The following is a 16,434-nucleotide window of genomic DNA, read 5'->3' as shown; positions in this document are numbered from 1 at the left end:
GTAGCTCTGCCCCCTTTTAGATCTGCCCAGCACACTGCACTGTGAGGTGAGTCTGTGACAGGGGAGGCGGAGTGGAGGCTTCATGATGCCAGCTCCGCTGCCTGTCATAGAGTGTGATAGGTGCAGCAGCCGGCATAGAGCAGGGATGCAGAGCAGGCAGAAAGCCTCTCCTGCCTGGCGCCTACCTGCTTTGCATCCCTTTGCTGAGCGGTAAGCGCCGGGCCTGGTTGCGAGGTATGACACTGGCGGTTCCAGAGGGAGGAAACACCTCCCAATGTGACTGCCTGTCCTGTGGATGACTGGCAGGTTGCACATCTGTAAATGCATGCTGTGCATCATGAGAGATGATGTCATGCCAAGGTGACTCACTTCCTGTTTGTCTCCTGTTACTTCCACTTGGTGTCTGACTCATGCTGAGTAAAGACCTGTATAACACTGATGCTGCAAGTGTATCCTGATTTTGTTGTTATACATCTACATGGTGTTAGAACTGGGATGCCATGGCACAAGGTCTTAGGAGAATAGATCCGCTGATATTTGATGAAAACGTGGCTGACAACTGGCTGAGGTTTAAAAGGGAATCCATAGCAGGCCTTTCAGACAAATCAAAAAAGTCCAGGCATACACGCTGCTGAACCTCGCAGGCACCAATGCTGTGAGCAAATCAGATGCTTTTGTATACGCTGACGGAGAAGATAGAGAGGATCCTGACATCCTAATTGCAAATTTTTAAGAGATCTGCATGCCAGTAAAGAATGTAATTATGGACAGACATGTTTTCAACAGCACAAGCCAAAAGGGTGATGACACTATACAGTCCTACGTCTCCACGCTAAAGCTGCTGGCAAAGAAGTGCAATTCTGATATCCTCACAGAGGAGCTCATCCATGACAGAATCATATGCGGCATACGCAGTGACAAGGTACGTGCACAGTTGCTGCGGGAGAAGGGCCTCACATTAGAAACTGCCATAAATATCTGTATGTTAAATGAGCAGTCTGAAAAGGGCACAAGGAAACTAAGAAAGGATGCTGAGGTGTGTGTCATAGCAGCCGTTCTGCGCCAATGCCCTATGTGTGGGAACTGCGCGGCACAGCACCCTCCTGACAAACAACACTGCCCCGCTTATGATAAACGATGTAATGCATGTGGCAAATGGAATCATTTTGCAAGGTGCTGCTGCTCCAAAGATCAAACTTCCATAAAGCGACAGTCTGAGTCGCGCTATAGCCGCTCACCCCGGCGGATCAACCAGGTTGAAATGGAGCCAGGGTGTGAATCAGTTTGTATGACAGTTTGTGATAGTGTAGACCACCTGGATGAGAAGGGCAAAATATTTATCAAAATGACAACAAAGCATACGGACAAGGTGGCCATAGTCAAAATAGACTCAGGAGCGAAGTGCAATGTCATATCTTACAGACAACTACGTGAAATAGATCCAACTGCACAGATAAACCCACGAGACAAGATCAACTTGATTGCTTATGGTGGCCAGATCATCACCACACTGGGTACCACAAAGCTAAAGTTTACCTGTGCTGATTTGCTATTCCGCATTGTGGATCAAATGTCAAACCATTGCTAGGCCTCCCTGACAGTATGAAGCTAGGCCTTCTCACATTGGGTCCTGAGGTACACGCAATACAGATGACCGTCCCGGAAATAAAAGACTTTCAGGAATTATTTAATTGCAGTTCACTTGGCAAGCGACCTGTTGTGTACCATATGAGGCTGGATGACTCTATTGTACCTACTGTCTGTGCCCCCCGGAGGGTTCCTGTCGCAATGAAAGACAAAATCATTAAAGAGAACCACAGAATGCCTCAATTGGGTGTCATTGCCCCCGTAGAGAAAGCAACACAGTGGGTGTCCGCCATGGTGGCCGCATCAAAAAAGGATGGGACTGTGGGGGTAATTCCAAGGTGATCGCAGCAGGAAATTTTTTAGAAGTTGGGCAAAACCATGCGCACTGCAGGGGGGGGGGAGATATAACATTTGCAGAGAGAGTTAGATTTGGGTGGGTTATTTTATTTCTGTGCAAGGTAAATACTGGCTGCTTTATTTTTACACTGCAAATTAGATTGCAGATTGAACACACCACACCCAAATTTAACTCTCTCTGCACATGTTACATCTGCCTCCCCTGCAGTGCACATGGTTTTGCCCAATTGCTAACAGAATTCCTGCTGCGATCAACTTGGAATTACCCCCTGTACATGTTTGTATTGATCCAGTACACTAGAACAAAGCACTGCTGCGTCCATATCATCCTCTCCGCACCATCGAGCAAGTGATTGCTGACATGCCAGGTGCCACAGTTTTCAGTACCCTGGATGCAAAGTGCGGATTCTGGCAAATCCTTTTGGACAGAGCTTCGTCCCTGCTCACCTCTTTCATTACCCCGATAGGGTGGTATGTCTTCCTTCTCATGCCCTATGGAATCACTATGGGCAGTGAGTCTTCCAGTTTTGTATGGAGCAACTGTTTGCAGGCTATCCCTGTGAAATCATCGTCGATGACATCCTGGTGTGGGGCCGCACCAAGGAAGAACACGACCAGCGACTGCACCAGGTACTTGAACGGGCCCGTGCTTTGAACCTCAAGCTCAACCCAGACAAATTCAAGTTTAGAGTTACAGAAGTGGTGTACGTGGGCCACGTGCTCACTAGTCAAGGAGTCAAACCGGATCCGAATAAAATCACTGCCATCCAGCAAATGCTGCTTCCGGCTGACCAACAGGCACTGCAGCGCTTTCTGGGGATGACCATCTACCTGTCTAAATTTGTTCCGCAATGCAGTGAAACCACGGCACCTCTGCGGCAGCTACTCCACCAGGACTTCGAATGGTGCTGCCTGGATGCACACACGGCTGCTGTTGATCGATTGAAGACCATGCTGACAAACCACCAGTCCTGCAATACTTCAACGTGCATGATCCGGTAGTCCTCTCTGCCGATGTTTCATAGGGTGGTCAAGGCCGTGTGCCTCCAACACCGCAGACCGGTGGCTTTGCTTCCAAGGCTCTCACTGAATAGGGTGGGTTTTTTTTTTAGGAATCTGCACTGGTCCAGATTGTAATAGTTAGTGTTCAATTAGTATATATCATATGTGACCAAATGTATTTGAACCAAAATAAAGCTACCGACTGCGCCTAATGAGGCTTTTGAGGTAGAACAAGGTTGGTGGTGCTCCCAGACATCAGTTCCAAAACAAACTGTAGAAGGGTTGTTTAGCGAAGAGGCCAAAAAAAGGGGGACTATTGATAATGTCTCTCAGGGACACACTTAATTCTATATATTGAAGAAATGGAGGGTTGAATAGGATATCGTAATTAGTAGGTGAGGTAAAATAAAACTTAACTTTTAATCACAGATGAGAAGATGATAAAATTACTGCTGTGCATCAGCAATAAATATTAAAACAAGTATTAAACAACAAAATGATGTTGACGATATAATAATATGTAACTCACTTATATGAAGAGGGTGACAGAAAGTTTATCTGTAAACCCACTGATTTGTAAGTGAGTATTGATGTTTGACGTTTGTCAGAAGCGAAAATATAGATGTTCCTATTATCTCTATGAAATTATGATATTAAATAGATTTGTGTGTTCATAGAAGAGATAATGGAAAACCGGCTTGTGTGAGTAAGGACTCCTAGAAAGTGGGTAAGCTGTGATAATGGATTGCAAGGTTTGAACTGAAATTAAATTTGCTGATCAGCGGAAGGTATATTTCTTGGTGCTACAGTACCCGGTATTCCCAGAGGGTCACCCTTTCTGGTACTGACCTGGCCCAATGCTGCTTGGCTTCCAAGATCAGGCGAGATCGGGCATATCCAGCATGGTATGACTGTAGAAAGTCGAAAGAATACCTGTCAGCATGGACAATGGCCACTGATGGGACCAATTCAAAAAAAGTAATATAATAACTGATATTGGTCAATGACCCACAGGTCGCCCCCAAAAATGACTCGAAAATGGATGGGGGGGTCTGAAAAAAACTGGAGAGATTAATTTATCTCCCCTCACAAGCTTTATTTGTACATACTAAAAAATGATGTGTTTAATGGATGAATGGATCTGTAACAATCAGGGAGTTTAATTGCTCTCCCCTGAGGGATGTCTCAAAATGAGGTTGTAGTGAGAGCACATGTGAATTGTGTCACAAATAGTCCATGGTGAGTTCTTTCCAAAAAATGCCCACAGGTTGCCTGGATGGTTAATTTACCGTTTATCTATCATTAACCATCCAGGCAACCTGTGGGCTGTAACTTTTGAGTCCATACGCTCTGCATGATTTAGCACAGGTGTATTACTGTTACCATCTCTCACGGTAATTTCCACAACTTAGGTTGCATATTTATGAATTAATTGTGATGCTTTGGAGCAGGTGTTCTCACTATAGTCCTTTTTTCATCATTTTTTGGAAAGAACTCACCATGGACTATTTGTGACACAATTCACACGTGCTCTCACTACAACCTCATTTTGAGACATCCCTCAGGGGAGAGCAATTAACCTCCCTGATTGTTACAGATCCATTCATCCATTAAACACATCATTTTTTAGTATGTACAAATAAAGCTTGTGAGGGGAGATAAATTAATCTCTCCAGTTTTTTTCAGACCCCCCCATCCATTTTCGTGTCATTTTTGGGGGCGACCTGTGGGTCATTGACCAATATCAGTTATTATATTACTTTTTTTGAATTGGTCCCATCAGTGGCCATTGTCCATGCTGACAGGTATTCTTTCGACTTTCTACAGTCATACCATGCTGGACATGCCCGATCTCGCCTGATCTTGGAAGCCAAGCAGCATTGGGCCAGGTCAGTACCAGAAAGGGTGACCCTCTGGGAATACCGGGTACTGTAGCACCAAGAAATATACCTTCCGCTGATCAGCAAATTTAATTTCAGTTCAAACCTTGCAATCCATTATCACAGCTTACCCACTTTCTAGGAGTCCTTACTCACACAAGCCGGTTTTCCATTATCTCTTCTATGAACACACAAATCTATTTAATATCATAATTTCATAGAGATAATAGGAACATCTATATTTTCGCTTCTGACAAACGTCAAACATCAATACTCACTTACAAATCAGTGGGTTTACAGATAAACTTTCTGTCACCCTCTTCATATAAGTGAGTTACATATTATTATATCGTCAACATCATTTTGTTGTTTAATACTTGTTTTGATTTAAAGATTTTATTGATTTTTTTCCAAACATATATGTGATATACAGTTTAACATGAGTAGACTACTAATCTAAGTAATCCTTGAGGAATAATATACATTAGCATTTCTTACATACAGATTTGGGTGGTAGAACTGAGTGAGATATCATATTACATTGAGTAAGGTATCAACAGGATTTGCATAGTCAATCATATCGTTGTTTAGGTAACATAGATTCGGCGATATTTCAGAAGTTGAAACCACCATATCAAAATAGTTTGGTGATTAGGATATCAATAATGTTAATTAGGACAAACAATAAGACGAAGACAATGGGAGGGGGGGGTGGGGTGGAAAGGGCTGGGGTGGGGAGGGTGGGGGCGGTATAAGTTTCATACAAGAAAATTGGACAATAAGTATGAATGTGACTAATAGTCGATATAAGTAGAGAATCATGTACATGCTAAATTGTTCCATATATCTTTCTTAGTTTCATCTTCTAGTGAGTTGATGTATCGTTCCCACTTCTGAGAAAATTTGTTTATTTGCATCTTAGGGTCAAGGAAAAGTGCTCTCTTGTCAAAGTAAATCAATTGTAGTAATTTGTGTTTCAATTCTAGAATTGTAGGTGATGATTTAACAGTCCAGTGTATTAAGATGAGTTTCTTTGCCATGGTTAGAGTGACGATAAGGAAGGGGGTGAGGTTACGGTCTGTTGTGGGTAGGTTCCAACTCTCCAAGCTTATACATAGACATGCCATGGGATCTAAAGTTAACTTCACTTGAACTGTAAATTCAAGGAAAGCTAGAACCTTTCTCCAGAATTTCAAAATCTTATGGCAGGCCCATATAGAGTGAAAGTATTTCGCATTGGACATTGAGCATTTGGGGCAGATACCCGTTTCCATATTCGACATGTACCTTCTTTGGGCAGGGGCAATATATATCCTGTATATTGATTTGAAGTGTACTTCTTGTAGGTATACTGATTGCAGTATGCTCATTATTTTAGGGGTCTGGGCGTTGAATAGATTATGAGTTGTTATTGTGGGTATATCCTTGCTCCATGAATGGGCGAGTAAGTTGATATGATTGTCAGATTTATAATTCGTAAGGAATAGGTAAAGTGTCTTGATTTTAAAAGTTTTCTTGGAGATAGAGTTGAAGAAGGGATCCATGGGGTGAGTAATCTTGGGCTTAGTGTTGTTTGGTGATAAGGATAGGGCAAAGTGTCTTGCTTGGAGGTAGAGATAGAACTGAGTGTTAGGGAGTGTATAAGTCTCTTTTAGGGAAGAGAAAGGGAGAATAGTTCCTCCTGGATCAAATAGTTTTGTTGCCAGATTGAGTCCCTTCTCTGACCATTGGTGGAAAGTGCTGTCAGAAATGGATGGAATGAAGTTAGGGTTACCCCAGAGTGGGATGAATGGGGTTCTAGAATGTGATGATTTGAGGATCTTATTGATTTTAATCCAGCTAGAGTAGGTATCCCGGAATAATGTATGAGTCAAAATTTTCTTTGGTATGAGTCTGGCTGGCGTTTGAAGAAGCGCCCCAGGGGAGAAAGGGCGGAAAACCTGTTGTTCTAGTGTTTTGTCCGTGTAGGTGGAGGTTTCCATAAGCCAATCTGCAATATAACGAACTTGAGTGGTGAGGGCATATAGTGTAAAGTTTGGGAGATTAAGTCCACCTGAGGTTTTTGTTTTGAAAAGTTTTTGTAAGGATATTCTCGGCCTTTTGCCATTCCATAAAAAGAAAGAAAAGGCTTTTTCTAGATTGCGTATGTCATGTTTAGTAATGAGGCATGGTAGCATTTGTAAAATATAGTATATTTTTGGAAATATAACGCTCTTTAAAACTGCTGTCCTACCAAACAAAGATAATGGTAAGTTGGTCCATGCTTTAAGTTGTGAGTGGATTTTTGTTAGTAAAGGGGTAAAGTTGGCTGAATAAAGTGTAGAGGGGGTATTAGTGATTTGAATTCCCAGGTATGTGATTTGTGAGGTTTGTATCTGAAATTGGGCTAGGGCTGGATGATGTCGGAGTGCGGAATTTAAAGGATGAATGGGTAGGATAACTGATTTCGATATGTTAATTTTATAACCAGAGATGGGGCTGAATTAATTAATAATAGCTAGAATAATTGGTAAGGATTCTGTCGGTTTAGATATGAAGAGAATCATATCATCAGCAAATAATGAAATCTTTAATTCTAAGGATTGTATATATATACCTGTGAATCTTGGGTCTGATCGAAGTGCTATTGCTAGGGGTTCAATTGCCAGGGCGAATAAAAGGGGCGAAAGGGGGCATCCCTGTCGTGTTCCTCTCTGTATAGGGAAGGGAGGGGAGAGGAATCCATTGCAGGCTATTTGGGATGTTGGTATTGTGTATATTGTCTTGAGGAAATTTATGAATGTGGGGGGGAAGCCAAAGCGTTCTAATGTAGAGAACAGATGGGTCCACTGTACTAGATCGAATGCCTTCTCGGCATCTATCGACAATATGATTTTTCCATTGGATCCATCTGTCTCCAACCCATCAGTGTGTAGTGTGGCCAGAACTTTGCGAATATTTGTGGCTGAATGTCTTCCTTTAATAAATCCTGATTGGTCTGGGTGGATCACTGCTGGTAGGATTGGGTTTAGTCTAGTGGCAAGGATTTTTGTAAGTAGTTTATAGTCGCAGTTTAATAATGATATGGGTCTATACGAACCTGGAAGATCAGGGTTTTTCCCCGGCTTTAGAATTAGTTTGATTATTGCTGAATTGAAGTATAAGGGAGGTGAGCTTTTATATAAAATTGAGTTGTAGAATGACGTTAGAATTGGGGAGACCTGATCTATGAATAGTTTATAAAATTCTCCGCTGTATCCATCTGGTCCAGGAGCCTTAGCTGGTTTTAAGGATTTAATATTCTGCCTGACCTCTTCGACTGTAATTGGGCGGGTAAGGGAGGGGATTAGATCTACTGGGATTTGAGGGTATGATAAGTCTTGCCAAATAGATTGAGGAATATCCGGATTTGATGGAATACTGGTGGAGAGTGTATCCGAAGGTAAGTCTGGTGGGGTATTGGTGGAGGGGTGGGGATGAGAGGACAGGGTATTAGAATATATGTTGGCAAAATATTCACTCATAATTTGGGTTATTTGTTTATTTGAGGAAGTGTGACTCCCATCAGGTAGTATTAGTGGTTGAACCCTCATTGGTGGTCTGGTTCCATTTAAAATACTGGTTAGAAATTTGCTAGTTTTATTTCCATATCTATGATAGCGAAAATTGGATGAAAATTGATATTTATCTGCCATTGTTTGTAGTAATTCATCAAATTTAATTTTGGCCGTCAGGTATAGGGACTTATTAGTGCTAGATGGGTTTTGTGTATAGGTAGAATAGGTGTTCGTGAGTGTTTGTTGAAGGGAGATATAGGATTCAGAGTTATGCTTTTTTACTTGGGATTCATAGGAAAGGATAGATCCTCTAATGACTGCTTTCGCAGTCATCCAGTATAGGGATGGGTCCGAGGTAATAAGATGTTTATTGTGTTCATGGTAGTCTTCCCAAGCTTTATTTAGAGTAGCGACAAATTTCGGGGAGTTGATTAGATTTGCAGGAAACCTCCATGTTCTATGTGAGGATACCTCATTTTGTGTTTTTAGCTTTAGCCAAACTAAAGCATGGTCTGACACTAAAATTGGCTCAATACCTGAGTCCGTGACTTGGGTAAAGAGAGTATTAGATATAGTGATATAGTCAATACAGGAAAGGGTATTGTGGGCTGAGGATAAGCAGGTGTATTCACGCTCGGTCGGGTTGAGGGCTCTCCAGACGTCCACTAGCTGGAGCAAATTTAGAAAGGAAGGGATACCTTGTTTAGGTGGGGGGTGGGATGGAGCTACGGGTAAAGATTTATCTAGATGTGGATGGGAAATTAAATTAAAATCACCTCCTAGTATCATGTTAGAAGAGGCAAAGGGTAGGAGTTTCTGAATTAGTGTATGTAAGTAAGATTGGGTTTTGACGTTAGGAGCGTATAAGGAGCATAGAGTATAAACTGTGGAGTAAATCTTAACTGAAGCTATAATATACCGGCCTTCTGGATCTACCTCAGTGGATACTATATCATATGGAATATTTTTCGAGATCAGTATGACAACTCCCCTAGATTTGGAGTTAAAGGGGGAGGAGGCTAGGAGTCTCCAGTTAAGCATCTGCAATTTAATTGTTTCTTCAGGTATGAGGTGAGATTCTTGTATGAATGCTATGTCCAAATGTTGTCTGTTTAAGTAGACCATTACCTTACGGCGTTTTGCTGGAGAGTTGAAACCTCCCACATTAATCGAACCAATCTTTAAAGATGACATGAGATGTAGGTTGTTAGGAGCATCAGGAGCACAGTACACACTTTGTTGACAGTAGACCTGGGTGGGAATGGAGAACAGAAAGGGAAAGAACAAAAAGGGAGGGGGAGACAAGACAATGCAAATACATACTGGGACACATTTCCCATGGGTTTGTACCACATGGTGAGCAGAGTATTCATTTGCCAAAAGGCATAGATCTTCCGCAGTTTGATAAAACTTATAAATAACACTACAACACTAATTAAAGTGTGTATTAAACTAGAATGGTGCATAACGGAACATAACAGGTGTTCAGGAACCCTTAGAAAGTGTTAAGATAGACCTCTTAATGGGTGAAATAGATGTAAGTTGTGTATTGTATCATAAAGGTATAGGCAATGTGATTGGCAGGAAGTATGATTTTTCAAGGTATGTAGGGAGGAGAGCTTCTACTAAAGTTTAGGTTATGTAGTCAGAAGTAGAGAGCCTTAGTCAAAGATATATTTAAGGAGTGTATTGGAATGGGATGGAGGAAGGGGGGGGGAGTGGGGGGGGTAGAGGGAATGGGCAGAGAGATTGATGGGGGGGGGGGGGGGGAGGGGGGGGAAGGTGGCGAATGTGTGGTATACTTTCCGTGGACTTAGTATCCATACAGCAGAGATGGTAGGGATCATAGAGTAAGCATAGCTAGTGTGGTAGGGAGATTCAGGCTTATAGATTGTTAAACTTGCTTATAATAACAACAGAGAGGTATATATATATCTATAAATAGGTATTAGTATAACATCTTATTTTTGTAAGGGTTGTGGGTCTGAGATATCTTCTGGGATCTGGCGGCGCTCTTCTCTCAGAAAGGCTTGTGCATCGTCAGGGGAATTAAAGTCAAAATGTTTGTCATCGTAGAAGATGCGCAGGCGCGCCGGGTACATGAGTGCAAATCTTCGTTTTTCAGAGACAAGAGAGGAGCAGATTGGAGAAAAGGCTTTTCTCGCCCTGGTTAGTTCAACCGAGAAGTCCTGAAAAAGACGTATGCGTTTGCCTTCCCATACCAGATCTGGGATCTTTCTAGAAGCTTTCCAAATAGCAAGTTTGTGCAAGTAATTTAGGCATTTAAAAATGATAACTCTAGGCCTTTTATCATGAGGCTTAGGTGGGGGGCCAACTCTATGGGCTCTTTCAATTACCAGGTCTTTACATTCCATTTCTATCTTCAGGAGTTTCGGGAGTGTGATGGTTATGAATGATGTGATATCTGGCCCTTTTAGGGATTCTGGGACTCCAACAATTCTGATATTACATCTACGTGATCTGTTCTCTATATCATCAACTTTATTCCAAAGCTGATGATTTTCTTTCTGGAGTCTGAGGATCTGACACTGTGCATCTGACATATCATGGGAGATTGTTCCTATATGGTTCTCAGCATCTGAGATCCTGCTCTGTAGATTCTGTATTTGCTGTGTTATATCTGACACTGCCAGTGTCAGCAGGGGGGACATAGTGGTTTGGATTGCTTCCACTATATCTTTATAAGTCACAGGGGAGTCCGGGGATCGCCGTACCTGTGGAGAGTCTGGGTCTTTTGAAGCTGCTGCAGCAGCTTTCTTATGTGCTGGTACGCTGGGCGCTGTGTCAGCGTCCGGCGCCATGATGGGGTCTGCACGGCGTTTCTCCTGTCTGGGCTGCAGCGGCTTGGCGGCGGGCGGGGAAGCAAGATACTTCTCCATCGGAGCTCAGTGTGCTCTTATGATGCAGGGTGGAGAGGTAATGAAGGCGTTCGGCAGCCTTTTAGAGTTTAGTTTGGTGGGTCCTGAACGGAGCAGCGGAGCTATGCTGCGACCTGCATGAGACCGGAAGCGGAAACCTGTTTAATACTTGTTTTAATATTTATTGCTGATGCACAGCAGTAATTTTATCATCTTCTCGTCTGTGATTAAAAGTTAAGTTTTATTTTACCTCACCTACTAATTACGATATCCTATTCAACCCTCCATTTCTTCAATATATAGAATTAAGTGTGCCCCTGAGAGACATTATCAATAGTCCCCCTTTTTTTGGCCTCTTCGCTAAACAACCCTTCTAAGGCTCTCACTGACACTGAAACCAGGTATGCACAAATTGAGAAAGAACTGTTGGCGCTGGTGTTCGCCTGCAACCGTTTCCATGACTTCATCTATGGCTGTACTGTCACGGTGGAAACCGACCATCAGCCTCTCATCACTATACTGAAGAAGCCCATCCACTCTGCTTCTTCCTGTATTCAGGGCATGATGCTCAAGCTGCAGCGTGGATGTCATATGTCAGAGCGTTGCTGATGCTCTGTCATGAGCCTTCTTTTCGAATACAGACATGAACGATGCTGAGGATGACTATGAGGTCATGGCTGCGGAGGTGCTCCCTACCAAGTGACTGGAAGAGCTGCGTGCTACTACACTTGCTCTTTGCCAGCGTCTCTCTGCTGTAATTCTCAATGGCTGGCCATCCTCTTCCAAGGAACTGCCGCACTGCCTTCGCTCCTTCTACTGTATGAGAGATGAGCTCAACGTGTCTGATGGTGTCATCCTGCGGGGTCATCGCTTCGTGATTCCGGCTGCCCTTCAGACGTTCTACACCCAGCAGATGCACCAGGGCCATCCCGGTCTGGAGGCTACCAAGCATAGGGCCCGTGAAATCATATTCTGGCCCTTCATATACGGAGACATTGACAGTGCAGTCTCGTTTTGTGCACCCTGCAATGCCTTGCGTCCACACCTGCCACGGGAGCCCATGCTGCTCCATGACATTCCTGATCTTCTGTGGTCCATTCTTGCTGCTGATCTATTCGAATGGAGGGGGCGGAGTACCTGGTACTAGTTGACTCCTATTCAGGATGGTTCGAGATAAACTACTTGCCTAGCACCACAAGTCAAATGGTCATTGCAAAGCTGAAGAGATACTTTGCAGCACATGGCACCCCACAGCTGCTGATCACTAATAATTAGTGATGTGCACCAGAAATTTTTCGGGTCTTGTGTTTTGGTTTTGGATTCAGTTCCGCGGCCGTGTTTTGGATTCAGATGCGTTTTGGCAAAACCTCCCTGAAATTTTTTTGTCGGATTCGGGTGTGTTTTGGATTCGGGTGTTTTTTTACAAAAACCCCTCAAAAACAGCTTAAATCATAGAATTTGGGGGTCATTTTGATCCCATAGTATTATTAACCTCAATAACCATAATTTCCACTCATTTCCAGTCTATTCTGAACACCTCACACCTCACAATATTATTTTTAGTCCTAAAATTTGCACCGAGGTAGCTGGATGGCTAAGCTAAGCGACCCAAGTGGCCGACACAAACACCTGGCCCGTCTAGGAGTGGCACTGCAGTGTCAGACAGGATGGCCGATTTAAAACATAGTCCCCAAACAGCACATGATGCAAAGAAAAAAAGAGGTGCACCAAGGTCGCTGGATGGCTAAGCTAAGTGACCCAAGTGGCCGACACAAACACCTGGCCCATCCAGGAGTGGCACTGCAGTTTTCTAGCGAGAGGATGAGTGCTTCCATCCTCATGTGAATCTGAACCACTAGCCATGAACATAGGCCAGGGCCTCAGCCGTTCCTTGCCACTCCGTGTCGTAAATGGCATATTGGCAAGTTTACGCTTCTCATCAGATGCTTTTAATTTTGATTTTTGGGTCATTTTACTGAACTTTTGTAGTATACTTGATGACACAGAGGTAGAGCAATGGACTACTGTACCGTACTGCTATATATATACTGGTGGTCAGCAAAATTCTGCACTGTCCTCCTACTATATAGTATACTGCGCACAACTAAAATGCTGCACAGGTATGGATGCATAGTATACCTGACGACACAGAGGTAGAGCAGTGGACTACTGTACCGTACTGCTATATATATACTGGTGGCCAGCAAAATTCTGCACTATCCTCCTACTATATACTGCGCACAACTAAAATGCAGCACAGGTATGGATGCATAGTATACTTGACGACACAGAGGTAGAGCAGTGGACTACTGTACCGTACTGCTATATATATACTGGTGGTCAGCAAAATTCTGCACTGTCCTCCTACTATATAGTATACTGCGCACAACTTAAATGCAGCACAGGTTTGGATGCAAAGTATACTTGACGACACAGAGGTAGAGCAGTGGACTACTGTACCGTACTGCTATATATATACTGGTGGTCAGCAAAAATCTACACTGTCCTCCTACTATATACTGCGCACAACTAAAATGCAGCATAGGTATGGATGGATAGTATACTTGACGACACAGAGGTAGAGCAATGGATTACTGTACCGTACTGCTATATATATACTGGTGGTCACAGCAAAATTCTGCATTGTCCTCCTACTATATACTACAATGCAGCACAGATATGGAGCGTTATTCAGGCAGAGAACGTAGATATTTTCAGCATACTGAGCACAGATATTTGCAGCACACTGAGCACAGATATTTGCAGCACACTGAGCACAGATGCGTTTTTTCAGGCAGAGAACGTAGATATTTTCAGCACACTGAGCACAGATATTTGCAGCACACTGAGCACAGATATTTGCAGCACACTGAGCACAGATATTTGCAGCACACTGAACACAGAAACTGAGAGAACGCAGCCACGTCCTCTCGCTATCATCTCCAAAGCACGAGTGAAAATGGCGGCGACGCGCGGCTCCTTATATAGAATACGAATCTCGCGAGAATCCGACAGCGGGATGCTGATGTTCGGGCGCGCTCGGGTTAACCGAGCAAGGCGGGAAGATCCGAGGCTGCCTCGGAACCGTGTAAAATGGGTGAAGTTCGGGGGGGTTCGGATCCCGAGGAACCGAACCCGCTCATCACCACTAATAATGTCATGCAATTCAAGAGTAGAGAGTTCAAAGACTTTGCGAATACATGGGACTTCCAGCACAACACTAGTAGTCCACACTACCCACAGTCAAATGGATTGGCAGAGCGTGCAGTCTGCTCTGCAAAGCACCTAATGCAGAAGTGTGCACGAGATGGATCGGACATATACTTGGCACTGTTAAACTTCAGAAACACGCCCCAAGATGGACTTCCATCCCCTGCACAGTGCCTATAAGCATGGCATACCTGCACAGGCATCTCAATGGCAAAGCAGCTCCTGCAACCCAGAGTAGAGCCACAGGTACGGGAGAATGGCTGCCAAAGCTTCTTATGACAGATCAGCATACTGCCTGCCCCCACTGTCTCCAGGCCAGCCTGTCCACATGCAAACCCAGCAAGGATTTGACAGAACGGCAGTGGTTCAGCATCCTGCTGGTCATCCAAATAGCTAAGTGGTACAGTCTGATAATGCCCTCTATGAACACAACCACCAACATCTGGTAAGAGTACCTGAAGAAAGCTCCACCCAGCCTGACTCAGTTTCTACCACAGCTGCAACCAATGTCAGAGACCACTTCTGAAGTAAAAGAGCCCTCTGGTGTCACAGTAGACATGCCTATGGGTTCCCAGTGTACCATTACCAGATCGGGCCATGTGTCCAAACCCAACCCAAAGTTCCAAGACTTTATTGTATAATGTCTTTTCTTTTGTTCGCGCCCAACATTGTCACATTGTATCATTTTTTTCATCTTTGTTCTGCATCCTATCAGTTTGAAAGGGTAAATGCATGCTGTGCATCATGGGAGGTAATGTCATGCCGAGGCGACTCACTTCCTGTTTGTCTCCTGTTACTTCCACTTGGTGTCTGACTCATGCTCCGCTGCCTGTCATAGAGTGTGATAGGCGCAGCAGCCGGCATATAGCGGGGATGCATAGCAGGCAGAGCGCCTCTCCTGCCTGGCGCCTACCTGCTTTGCATCCCTTTGCTGAGCGGTAAGCGCCAGGCCTGGTTGCGAGGTATGACACTGGCGCTTCCAGAGGGAGGAAACACCTCCCAATGTGACTGCCTGTCCTGTGGATGACTGGCAGGTTGCACATCTGTAAATGCATGCTGTGCATCATGAGAGATGATGTCATGCCGAGGTGACTCACTTCCTGTTTGTCTCCTGTTACTTCCACTTGGTGTCTGACTCATGCTGTGTAAAGACATGTATTACACTGATGCTGCAAGTGTCGTCCTGATTTTGTTGTTACACATCTACAACTTCCAATAGAATGGAAACTGGCACACTGAAGTGGCAGATTTTACTGGTGTTGCTGCAGTCCTGCAGACCATAGGTAAAATCCAACACTGGTTATATAATTTTTTTACCATTTCGTGGTACATAGTGGCCCCTACAAACTTTTGCCTTGGGGCCTGCAATATATCTAATTATGCCCCTGGACCGGCTCATTGTAATGTGGCATAAACTGAACTGGATGGCATTAGAAGAAGAGAGTATTGACTGCATAGGAGAGGAAAGAGTTAAACATCTGGGGAGGGGTGGACCTAGCTGTGAGGAAAGTACAGCCTTCTTTAAGGGGAGGGCTTGATATATATAGGGAAGGTGAAGCCATTTTAAGTCTCTTGGTGATCTGGTTTGGTGAGTGCTGCAGTGCCAGCAAAAAACAGTTGTTTTATTTGCCTGCTGTCTCACAGATATATACTGCCTCATTATTGCTCTCCTCTCCAGTAGCCCAGGGTGTCCCTTGCTTTTGATTAAAGGTTGCCAATATGTCCTCTCGCCCCCAGCGCATGCTAAGGGCCCCGGCTCGGTTCCGTGGGTCGGACGGACGAGCGGGCCCTGAGGCGGCGGTGGGCGGTGGGGGGGACGGGGCTCCGTCCCCTAGGGCCTCATCAGATGCCCCCTCAGGTAACGATGGCGGGGCCCGGGCTGACTCGTCGCCGGGTGCCGAGTCGGACACTCCAGCCAGACGAGGGCGGCGTGGGGGACCAGGGGTCCCTGCAGGCCGCTCGAGTGTTGGCGGGCGGCGGCCG

The 16,434-nt window shown here is 44.3% G+C and overlaps 2 pseudogenes; one reads left to right on the top strand and one right to left on the bottom strand.

Moving 5' to 3' along the window:
• Nucleotides 1-3,746: 3,746 nt before the first annotated feature.
• LOC134937211 (5S ribosomal RNA) lies at nt 3,747-3,865 on the bottom strand (annotated as a pseudogene).
• A 900-nt stretch (nt 3,866-4,765) lies between these two features.
• LOC134937322 (5S ribosomal RNA) lies at nt 4,766-4,884 on the top strand (annotated as a pseudogene).
• The last annotated feature ends 11,550 nt before the right edge of the window (nt 4,885-16,434 follow it).

Source organism: Pseudophryne corroboree, chromosome 6 (assembly GCF_028390025.1).
Source record: "Pseudophryne corroboree isolate aPseCor3 chromosome 6, aPseCor3.hap2, whole genome shotgun sequence".
In the NCBI taxonomy this organism is placed as follows: Eukaryota; Metazoa; Chordata; class Amphibia; order Anura; family Myobatrachidae; genus Pseudophryne; species Pseudophryne corroboree.
Note: the sequence above shows the minus strand (reverse complement) of the source record. Positions and strands in the feature narration are given on the sequence as shown.